General features: G+C 36.9%; 1 protein-coding gene across 1 annotated transcript in view; it reads right to left on the bottom strand.

Annotated features, from left to right (window-relative positions):
* LOC129238656 (uncharacterized) overlaps nt 1–11,301 on the bottom strand; it is a 74,791-nt gene extending 63,490 nt beyond the window's left edge. The window contains exon 1 of the mRNA XM_054873757.1: nt 11,076–11,301. The gene's annotated coding sequence lies outside the window, so the exon portion shown is untranslated. The remainder of the gene's footprint in view (nt 1–11,075) is intronic.
* Between the last annotated feature and the right edge of the window lie 911 nt (nt 11,302–12,212).

Genomic DNA, 12,212 nt, shown 5'->3' with positions numbered 1-12,212 from the left:
TTTTGAGAATATACACGGAATCTTAGCTACCATTCGGAATCCGGAAGACGTTGGTTCGAATCTCTGTGAAACACCAAAATGAAGAACAACATTTTTCTAATAGCGGCCGCCCTTCGGCAGGCAATGACAACACTCGGAGTGTATTTCTGGAAATAAAAAGCTCCCTCCATATATGAAAGTATAAGGTAACTGATTTTGACCTTTTATTTTCTCTTTTATCTGTTATCTCATCCATAGTTGCCTTGTGTTTTGAAAAAACCCAACTGACTCTTAGCCTTACTTTTTTTAGAGCTCGCCGTAGAAGTGCATAATAAATAATTGAGAAGCTTCTTACTTTCATTCTTAATATTAAGAATATTCGGTTTACAATATAGGTCATGTCATTTATATCTTTGCGTATTCCATTCATACATTTACTTTCAACAGCATAAAATTATATAGATAGATAATAGACTTAAAACTGTTGTATATGAGTTTGTCTAATTGTTACCAAATAGAGAAAATCTTAAATCACTGGAACGTTTCGGTTTTACTGCATTACCTCATACTGCATAGGAATAGTTTAGATTATTTTTGAGCATACTTTTCTACCTAAATTGAAGTCTCAAAATTTTTATAGAGAGCGTTAAATGATTTGATTTTCTTTTTGTAATGACTTTTTTGTTAGCAGTTTTCATAATATTTGTAATGCAATATCACAAAATTTATTATATTACAAAGTGGATGTCAAAACTGTGAAATTATTCATTTTATATATAAATAGATACATATATAGTTGATTACACCGGGAAACATTTGTTCCTTGACCTCGTGACTTGCCAGGCTCGTGCTCTGTCAATACCGTTTGTTTTCTGGTTCTTTTCGTTGTTGTTGACTTTAGACTAAAAACTGAATAATTGCAAGCAACGGAGTTGTCGTGTATAAGCACGGCGGGCAACACCCGAAGAGAACCGTTGAAGCAACAAAATTTGCTCTGCATGAACGCAGTCTAACTTGCCTAAGCATTGAAAATAGTGAGTTTGCAAATGTAAATTTTTCGTCAAGCCAGCAGAGAAGTGTCGAAACGAAGGCACCTATTATTTAATGCTAGTAATGCTAAATAAGTTATCGAATGAATAACAAATGAGTAAATAGTTTCAGTACTGCAAATCAGTAGTTATATTTACGTAATTATGACAAAAGCCCCAAGGCTCATCTAGTGAGTAAGTAACACTGACATGCATATCACCTTGTACATCACATGCTAACTTCGCAAATAATTCCAAAACTGAATTTCAGAACTCTCTTACTCAAAAATGCTATAATCTGAAAAGGTGATTGGAAGAGCTTACTAGAAGAAGGCTTGTTCGTAAATGCAGTATTAAAGTTGCACTGCATAATTGGCCTTAAATTGTGGTTACGATTTCCGCAACAGCATAATATATATTTGCTGTCCTCGCTGCAAAAATCTGCGTAGTATTGCCGCTGATTGTATTAAATATTTTAATTCAGAACGGTAATTCCACACAACCAGTTTGCTTTCATCAATCGTGTAGTGCAACTATCGGGGGCTTTTTTAGTTGCATGAGAACTTTTGCTATCGATAAATATCAGCTGTGTTGACATATCTGTTCAGTAAGGTTTGCTAAGCCATCATGAATCATTTAACGCTAGAACAACGCAAACAAGTAAATTTGTTCGAGAAGTTCACCGATCACTCGCGGCTGCATCGGTCCTCTTTCGAAAAGCAGAAGGAGCTGCCATTACAGGAAATGACGAGCGCTAGCGAGCCATGCTGACTGAATTTTTGTTTCCAAAAATTAGTCACCTATACATCGACCACATTTCGTTCCTACAACATTTTTGTCTCCATAAATTAATCAGCTATAGATCGACGACATTTGATTCTACCAAGACGGCGCAACTACTATACAGCGCGCTTAACAATCGATTTTTTGCAATATTCAAGCCACCATTGACGCCATACGGCTAGATTTATTGGAAAAAGTAGTCAAAAATGGAACTGAACGAATATAGAAAATAAATAACAGACACGGCGAACATATGCCGGATATCCTATTCAAAAAGTAAATGTTATGATATTATCTACCGATTATAATAAAAAAATGCATTCCAGTAATAATTCTCCTTTGTGTTATCATTTTAAGTACTCAAGCTCTTAAAAACAACACCCGATATTAAAATATATTTTATTATTATTCAGAACGTTAATTCCACACGTTTCTTTCCTTTCATCAAACGTGCAGTGCAACTGGAATACTGCATTTGCTTACTTTGCTACACTCTACGTCGTCATGGCTGTGCTCTATCCTATTGATGAATGCACAGCCATGCATTACGGACTATCTGTTCAGACAATTCTTGGTGTGTTATGGTGGCATATCTTTCTCTTAAAAGTCCAGACACTTTTTTCATGTGTGACAGCTATTGTTCACGACGCTACAATAAACTGTATGAGCATAACATTTCCACGAATTAAAATCGAACGGCTCTGCTCTCTGTTGTTGAAATAAACCAATCGCTTTAACAATAATTGATGCCATGAGGCGAAAAACGGCGCTAATAGGGATACATTAGAGAAGAACTGAACTTCGTTTTCAACGTCTTTTTTGAATTCATTCGAAGAGGCTTTAGTGAATTTATTATTGTTTTAATAAATCATTCATATGCGAAGAACTGGAATAAAGAATGTGTAATAAGCGGTTTTTCTTTCTTCAGCAGTGCGCTCTACAACATTGCACACGCAATTGCGTAAGGTAATAAAAAAACAATCATGCATATGTATCTACATATGCTTTTATTTCATTTAACCTTGAAACTTACTTATAACCAACCATAAAATATTGATTTAGTCCAATAAATAGGCTGCCAAGAAAAGAAAAAATAGCAACAAGAAAAAAGCAACACTATAAATGGTTAACATAATAAAAAGCTGAAAGAAAACAACTTCATCAAGACCACATTCTGCGTCAAGCAACTCAAATAACTGACTAGCGTGGCCTGAGCGAGCTAATAAGCTTATCACACATCAAATCTAGTTTTTGAATAACTTGAAAATCGTAAAAGTGTTTAATTTCGTAATTTATTTTGTCAGCAACTGCGGTGAAGTCGGCAAGGGGATTCGCATGAAAGGAATGATGATATGCTGGTGCTGGTGGTGGAGGAGGTAGTGATGTAGAACTGGTCTGGTGACCAAAATTTGCATTGCTGCATTTTAATATGACTTTATATACTTTCAAACATATATACGAGTAGAATTGTGTGCGTGGTGTATTTTGTGCATATGTATGCAGCTGAATGCAAGCGTGGCGACAATCGAGCTCATAATATTTCTAGTTAAACCCATAATAAATCTAAGCCGAGGCAGTGAAGCCATGGAGGTGTTCAATAGGTTCGATATTTTTCGAATGCGCGAAAACTAATACATATGCGCTTAGTACAGTGTGTTTTAGACGTTTTTCTTTGTGAAAAGGGAGAAAATCGAATATGATGACAGTTAATTTTGGAAGCCTTCACATTTCTATTCAGGATTATAAGTCAAAAGTCAATAAAGCATTTGTTTTGTTGTTACTAGGGTAGTTAGGAATGTACTGGGAGAGTAATTTGCGTTTCTCACATACCAAGTGAAAGTGGAATTCACTTTGCGAATATTATTTAATGGAAAACTGCTCTTGAAGCTTATTTAGTTCACTGGAAAAGGCTTATAAATTGTTGAAAACGATAACGAGTTTTTCAATAATGTTTTGCGAAAAACTGAGAGTATTTATTATCTTAAAATAAATTACATATTAATATTCATGCTTAAAAAAAGTGCTTTCTAATAGCGGCCAACCTTCGGCAGGCAATGGCAAACCTCCGTGTGTATTTCTGCGATGGAGGTCCCTCCATTTGTGGAACAACATCAAGACGCGCACAAAAATTGGAGAGGGAGCTTGGTCAAATACCCAACAAGAAATGAATGAATTTATTTATTCATTTATTAGTAATATAGAAATTCAAAGTTTCTGACAGGCTATTAAACACAAATTAAAGGTAAACAATTATGTTATTTTTTTTTTTTAAACACGAATTAAACTATCTCAAAATTCTAGAAATCGGAGTATTGGTACATACCCAACTAGAACATATCTTCATTTCATACGCTTCACTAAGGACTATTGAAAATATCAAGTAACGATATTCGGCCCACTTATCCAATCGAAAATGAGAGTCAGGGAGGAATTAGCCATTCTTCTATCTCAGAATGTAAGAGGTTTTCCAATAACAGGTGTTGCAGGTGAATGGGTTGCGCTATCGAGAGATGATTAACGATTTTTTATGGCCGGAATTGGATGGTATTGTCTGGACAAGGTTTATTTTCAACACGACGGCGCTGTGTGCCACACAAGCAACGAAACCATTGATCTTTTACGGGAAAAGTTTCCGGACCGTGTTATCTCTCGAAGAGGTGATCACAATTGGCCACTGAGATCTTGTGATTTAACTCCTTGTTTCTTTTTTCTCTGGGGCCACGTGAAAGAAAAGGTCTACACCAACAGCCCAGGGTCGATTTAGGACCTCAAAAATGGAATTCGTGAGGCTATCGAGGACTTAGGGCAGCCACTTTACAATTCAGTTATAGAAAATTTCATGAAATGGATATTGTCCTATAAGCGTGGCCGTGGTGGTCATTTGCCTGACGTTATTTTCCACTATTAACGGCATACCTTCCTCTTTGTAATGAAATAAACATCGGATAATTTATATTAAAAACTAGCAAATCAATCTACTCCAGCTCTAAAATATGAGAATTCTTACTTCCGGAGAGGACAATGCACTTTTTGCTAATGATTTACTGAAAATAGCTAGCAGATAGTTTCCAGCAATGTAACAATTATCTGTATTTTTATTCAAAATGTTGAAGATCTGATTGACAAAGAATACCCTGAAATTAGAAATCTTAAAACTAAGTCGTTGGACTGGTTTAAAGAGCGAACAATATTTATAGTCGCCAATGAGCAGATGGATGTTGGATGCCTTATCCATGCCTAGACACAGTAGTGGATACTCCAACGAGATAGTATATTACAAAATAGAGTTTTTAAATTTTTGTACCGCTACATAAACTAATTATTAAATTAGAAATCTAAACTTACCAACATTATGCAATGGAACTAGGCTGCTAAATAAAATGCATATGATTGAGTGTGCAATTTGGCTGGTTGTGGTGCTGGAGAAAGCATTTTAATTAAGGGGTAACACCACTGTAGAAATTTCAAAACACTGATTTTTTTTTTATAAGCTTAAAAAATTCTTTGAACCTTTTAAAATACAGAACAAAAACTTTTATACGTTACCGAAGTCTATTTCATAAATATTTTAAGCTTTTAACCAAGCGTTAGTGACTGCTACCTAACGACTTCTCCAAATTTCCAAACTTTAAACGCGTTTTTCTCAAAACACGTTTTCTGAAATTGGCACGCAGCATAACTCAAACAATTTTAAATATTTTTAATCAGGTTTTTCACTACGTTTGTATAATAACCTTCCTAAGAGAAGAGCGTAGGGGATTTTCGATAGATTAATTTAAACGATTGTTATAATTATTTAAGTGCCGTTTTTTTAGTCCAAAATAGAGTTTTTTCCTTCAAATGCTTGCTAATTCCACAAAAATAAATATTTTTTAAATCCCCTACGTGTTTCTCTAGCTATTCTTATCTAGATTAAGAAAAAAAATGTTTCTTTGTTCCAGATTAAAATTTGCACCCTCTGTGCTGCGTGCCGCGGAGCTCCTTCAAGAGAAACCACATTACAAAAATGTCTCCAATGCCGCCATTTTGTAAATTTTTTCGATCAAACTTTGTAGTTTTGTATTTTAGTATATAAGTAATAACTACCCAAGTCAGAGTGATTGTTTTCCCTTTCCTTCTATACAAAAAAATTCTTTAAAAATCGTGTTTATTTTACGTGTGTACAGTGGTGTTACCCCTTAAATGAAATACCGATAATGCCAATAGGTCTTCCATTTCAATCTAATCGATTCCTGTTCCCAGTCACATAATGTTTTGCGGTGGCAAGCTCTATCCCGTATAACAAATGAATAAAATTAAAATACTTTGGCTTTTGATGGAAAAGCTGGGAATAATGTGTATACAAAAATTTTATAAAACTTTAATAAAAAGTAACTGCTGCGCTGGCTGGTCACGTTGAGCGAATGGACAATGACGCTAGAACAAAGAAGGTGCTCTTTTCGAAATACCCTGGTGGAATTCGCAAAAACATATCGTCCTTATCTACGTTGGAAAGACCAAGTTCATAGCGTTTTTATATTTGCTTTTTTTTACAACGATTTGTTTGCTGCTTGGCATAGGGTAAGTATTCATTCGATATACCTCTTTCTGCTCCACAAAACTATGTTAGTTGCATTGTTTTAGTTATTTAATGTTTTAAAGGGCCCGCCATCTATCGTTATGGATTTGAACTAGGTATTATTTGAAGAATACCATTCAGTAAAATAACTGTCATCTGATTTGACAGAAAATTAGTTTTATTCTTCCGCTGAACGAAAATGGTTGTGTATACGCTCAAAGAACGCTGGGAAATATTGCGACATTACTTTGAAAATCATGGTAATGTTGCAGAATCTGTGCCACACAGCGAATGCTACGATCAATCTTTTGCGCACTGTCTTCGAAGATCGCATTATCAGCCGAAATTCTGATATCGTTTGGCCGCCTCGGAGCTGCGATTTGACGCCGTTGGATTATTATCTTTGGGGTGCCGTCAAAGACCAGTATTATGCCAACAAACCAGCAACAATTGATGCATTGAAGACCAACATACGTGATGTCATAGCTGAAATACAGCCGCATACAATCGAAAATGTGTTGAAAAATTGGACCGCATGGCTAGCCGAGGCAGCCATATGAATGAAGTTGTGTTCCATTATTAACCGGAAGGGTTGCACTTCAAAATAAAAAAAAAACAGTTTGGAAAAATATTGAGTAGTTTCTTTTTTATAGCATTTTTAATTTCGTAAAGTTATATGGCGGACCCTCTTTTAGTTTTGAGGCTTAGAAATGGGATACCCAGGAAGCAAAAATCAACATTTTCAACACCTCATCTTCTTTGCATTTCATCGAGGCCGCGACGTGTATGAAAAAGGTGTCAAAGGCGAGTCTACAGGACGCAAATGATTTGCAAAGTTGAAAAATAGCGATTTTGACGTGGATGAAAAACGTCAGACTTCCCGCAGCGGAAGGCCTTCTGAATTCGATGAAGATCGTCCCAAATCACTTTTGAAGAAGAACGGTCGCCAAACCAATCGAGAATTGGCGGAAAAAATGAATTGCGACCATAAAGCGATTCTCAATCATCTTTATTCAATGGGATTTGTCGAAAAATTGGGAGGAAACAAAAGAAGTCATCTTCAAATTGCTTCTCAGCATCTCGACCGTCATCGAGCAACACGTGGTCGTAAACAGCGCTTTTTGTATCGAATCGTCACGAGAGATGACAAATGCTGCCTAAACATCAATATGAAGCAAAGAAAGGAGTGCGCGGCAACGCCAGGCCTCATGTTGCACAAGTCGTCAAAGCCGCACTCTAAGAGCTCGAATGGGAGGTCCTTCAGCAGCCGCCGTGTTCTCCGTACCTTACACCGACCGATTACCATCTCTTCCGCTCCCTGTTGAGCCACATGAAGGGCATTATCTTCGACAACAAAGAGATCCTTAAAAACTGGCTCAATAACTTCTTTGGCATCAACAAATTGGTCGAGAGGTGGGAACAAGCTCTAAATAGTAACGGCGAGTAATTGATTCACTTATTGATATAATTCTTGTTATTTGTTTAAATAAAAGTGTTCGGTAAAAACGCTACGAACTAATTTCCCTTAGGCTTAGAATGATGAGAGTAGTTGATTTAGGCATGTCTGTCCATCCGTCTGCCCTTTCTTGCGCACTCGTGCTAAAATTAATATACGACGAAAGTAAAATTTTGAAAAATGGCCAGTACCACGTTCACTTCTGTAAATTCGTTAATCTCGATAGCGACCTAAAAACACATCGCCGCCCCTAGCGATTAATCGAAACTCCTCTTTTATCGTTGCTAAGAATTTTTTGTATCCTTTTGGAAAAGTTGATGACCAAAAGGAAAGTAAAGGAGTTTTGTTTTGCCGCTTATGATATTTTCTGAAATAAGATTAGGTAAAAAAACTAAAAAACAAAAACGAACTCACATGTTCCTTAAGCTGTAAAGTTCTTGCTGTTTGATAGTTAAGGGTGTTTTTAAGAGTTTCAAAACTTAAAACGCACTTAGCAATCCGTAGAAATGTTGGAGTTGTCACCGTTGATGAAACCTGGGTTCATCATTACACACCAGAAACTAAGCAACAATCAAAACAACTTATTTCTCCCGGTGAGTGTGTTCCAAAGAACACAAAGACAGTCCCATCGGCCGGAAAGCTAATGGCGACTATTTTTTGGGATACGAACGACGTCATCCTCATGGATTTCTTAGAAAGAAGAAGAGCGATCACTGAACAATACTACAGTGAGTTATTGGAACACTTTCACAAACAATGGAAGGAGACACGGCCGAAAAAGAAGTTGCTGTTTCACCACGCACCCCCCGTATTCACCCAATTTGTCTCTCTCCGACCTTTTGTTGTTCCCTAGCATGGAGAATCTCGCGGGAAAAAAATTTAGTTCAAACGATGAAGTTATCGACGAGACATAGGCGTAATTTGGAAAGTTTGACAAATCCAATTTTTTGGGGTTAAAAATAATGGTCGGTGGGTTGGGAGAAGTGTATCTTTCTAAAAAGGGGCTTTGTTGAAAAATGAAAAAAAAAAAATTGGAAAAAATGGTCTCCTCATTTTGTACTTATTGAACCCCCCTTGTATATGGGTAAGTTAAATGGGATGAGTGACGTCTTACAAAAGCGAGCATAGGATGTGTATTGAAAACGACACAATTTGTGGGCGTGATAAAATTTGGCATTGAATCAAAGAATACCCCTAAATCTTTAAACCCATCAGACGAAGCAATATATGTACGATATAATTAATATGATAAGAGGTATTCAGGGGGTTTTGAAGTGGTTTTATGACACGTTTCAATATTAGGAAGTAGACTATTCATGAGGAAAATAAATTTTCAGCTCAGACTGCAAATCAGCAAAGTAAATGCACGAACAAATATCATTAATAAACAAAACAAATTATAAAGGTCTTAAAAAGTACCCTGAGGTATACCAGAAGTGCCAATATATGTACTGTTTCGAAGAAAACCCATCGATAACTACAGTGTTGAACCTCTTTATTAAATAGGATCGAATTCAATCAGAAAGTCGAATGAAAACCGAAAAAATGCCAATTTAGTTACTAAAATCGTATGGAAGACTTTATCGAAAGCTTTAGAGAAGTCCGTGAATATCGCGTCAATTTAGTATCCACTCTGGAAACCTGCGACGTGGCAACCTCCAAACTGATAAGTCCGATAACTTAGATCTGTCAACTACAAAACCATGTTGCCGAGGACGAATCAGGCGCTTTACATTAAAATATAGCTTGCCTTTGACAACACATTCAATTTAATAATGTTTTCGATAATGGAATATGTGTATGTATTAGTATACGCCTCGTTACATCTTGGTGCTCTATTAATCTTAATGCAATATTTATTTTCAATTTGTAAAGTAAATTTGACACTTATTTATCAGTGTAGATCACATCGTATTTATTTTCGACACCAAAAAAAAAAAAAAAACAAAAAAAGTGGTTCCATTTTTGGGATTTTTCTCGAAGCCTTTTCACGCAAGTAATGGTAGATAGACCTTTTAGCAGTTTATTTTTCTACTTGATTTCTTTTTAGCTGCTATTTTGCTGTTTCGTTTGCACAGCGTATTGTTATTCTTTACCTACGACTATCACTTTTTAACAATGGCGAATGTTCAGTTTATTTCTTTTCATATTCTTTTGGTAATTTTTTATTTTTCTATTTTATTGTTGTTTGCGAAATTTCACTATTCCAGCAAAACCAGAAGAAATCATTCATTCAGTTCAGTTCACTGTGTTTGCCTTCAATTGCGTCTCACCCCTGTTTTAGCCATTCATTCGTCCATTTAATGGCTTTAGTCTGTCACTGCCAAGTCCAAACGGAAAAAATAATAATAAATGAAAATAAATACGAACAGCACAAATACTTTCTTTAAATTCACTACAATAAATTGTCGTATTACGGTCTCACAGCCGTTTGCTTTGCTGGGAAAATGGCAACGTCTATGAGTGGTGCAACTCTAACTACAACTACAAGTTGGTTCGACAATTTACGAGTATTTCTTGGCAGGCACACAGTCAAGTCAGCAAGTAGGCAGGCTATAACAACGCGCACCGTGGAGTTTGTCATCGACCGCGAAAGCGTCAACACTGATCCGGCCAATTATGGGTGCCAACGTCTTATTGTGTGCTGCGACCAATCAGCCAAATACCGAAAGTGATAGCCAGGCAGGCAGGCAAGCGTGCAGGTCGGCAGGGAGGCAGGCGAACGCACAGTCAGTCAGTTAGTCAGTTTGATGAAGTTCGATCGTTTGGTGCACAATGCTGATTGTCGCACTCATTTGGTCGCATACAAATGTCATGCCACCAATAGGAATGGGCAACAGCAACAACTTCCACACAATCACCTTCAATAACACCAACATACGATTTTTCACTAATTCATACTTGCATGCATGCATACATACATATATGTAAATATGTGTGCAACGCTACGTTTAAACAACAATTTTTGTGCTCTAGCAATAGGTCTCGATAAATGTTGCCAGCTACTACAATGTTTCTCTTGCAACAACAGTAACAACAAGCAATAACAGTCACAGCACCAACAGCGTTAGTGGCAGTGGCAGCGGCAGCGACAATAGCAGCACTCACGTGCGTTTAAAACCGCTACTTGATTGCGGCCAATTGCTTCAATTCAATTGATTCGAATCGTTTATGCTTTATGTGCGCACATACATACAAACACATATACATACATGCATAAATGCGCAGGCTAATACACAGAAATTTTGGATACCATAATGGACTCACTTACCGACAACTTGTGTATTTGCCCTGCCTGTTCGGAATACTCAAACTGTTGTCTGTTTGTTTGGCTCCATGCATCCATACGTACTTAGGTATGCACATACGTACAAACGTACTGGCAACTTGGCAACTTGCAACGTTCCAAAAATGTCGAACAAAATCCATTCAATCAATCCGCCAAACATATATTTCACAGTGGCATTCGTAGTGTATCTGTGGTAAAATTTCATTTTGAAATGTTTTTCATAGCCGTAACCTTCTAGACTGTTTGAGATCTTTAAAAGAAAAATTTCTAATATCATTAATAAGTACAAATATTCCTCAGTTTACTAAGAGAGTTTGGAAATTGCCTAAAGAAACTTAATGATCAACGGAGTAGGTTGAATAAGATCTATACGGAATCAGGCTCCATCCAGTATAAATCTAAATACTTTATTATATGAATGAATTTAACCGCCTTAATAAGGCCGAAAGGGTTGGTAGCCATTTGGAAGTGCACAAATTCGAAATTCCGGGCATAAAACACCAAATTGTAGACATCTTTTTTTTTTAATATCGATCGCCCCTTGGCAGACGATGGCAAACCTCGAGTGTATTTCTGCCTTGAAAAAGCCACTTATAAAAAATCATCGGAATTCGGAGTCGGCATAAATCTGTAGGTACATCCATTTGTATAAAAATATCAAGACACATCACGAATAGGAGGAGCGCCAATTATTTAGGTACATATATAGATGTTGGAGGGGATCGTACGAGCCGCAGAACTTAATCGTTCAGGCACAATATTTTATAAGAGCGTACAATTGTTGGCGTATGCTGATGATATTGACATCATCGGCCATAACAACCGCGCTGTTAGTTCTGCCTTCTCCAAATTGGATAACGAGGCAAAGCGAATGGGTCTGGTGGTGAACGAGGACAAAACGAAGTACCTGCTGTCCTCAAACAAACAGTCAGCGCAATCGCGTATCGGCACCCACGTCACTGTTGACAGTTATAATTTCGAGGTTATAAAAGACTTCGTATATTTACGAACCAGCATTAACACCTATAATAATGTCAGCCTTGAAATCCAACGTAGAATCTCTCTTGCCAGCAAGTGCTGCTTTGGACTTGGTAGACAAACGAGCAGTAAAGTCCTCTC

The sequence above is a fragment of the Anastrepha obliqua genome, chromosome 2 (genome assembly GCF_027943255.1).
Source record: "Anastrepha obliqua isolate idAnaObli1 chromosome 2, idAnaObli1_1.0, whole genome shotgun sequence".
Classification (NCBI taxonomy): Eukaryota; Metazoa; Arthropoda; class Insecta; order Diptera; family Tephritidae; genus Anastrepha; species Anastrepha obliqua.
Note: the sequence above shows the minus strand (reverse complement) of the source record. Positions and strands in the feature narration are given on the sequence as shown.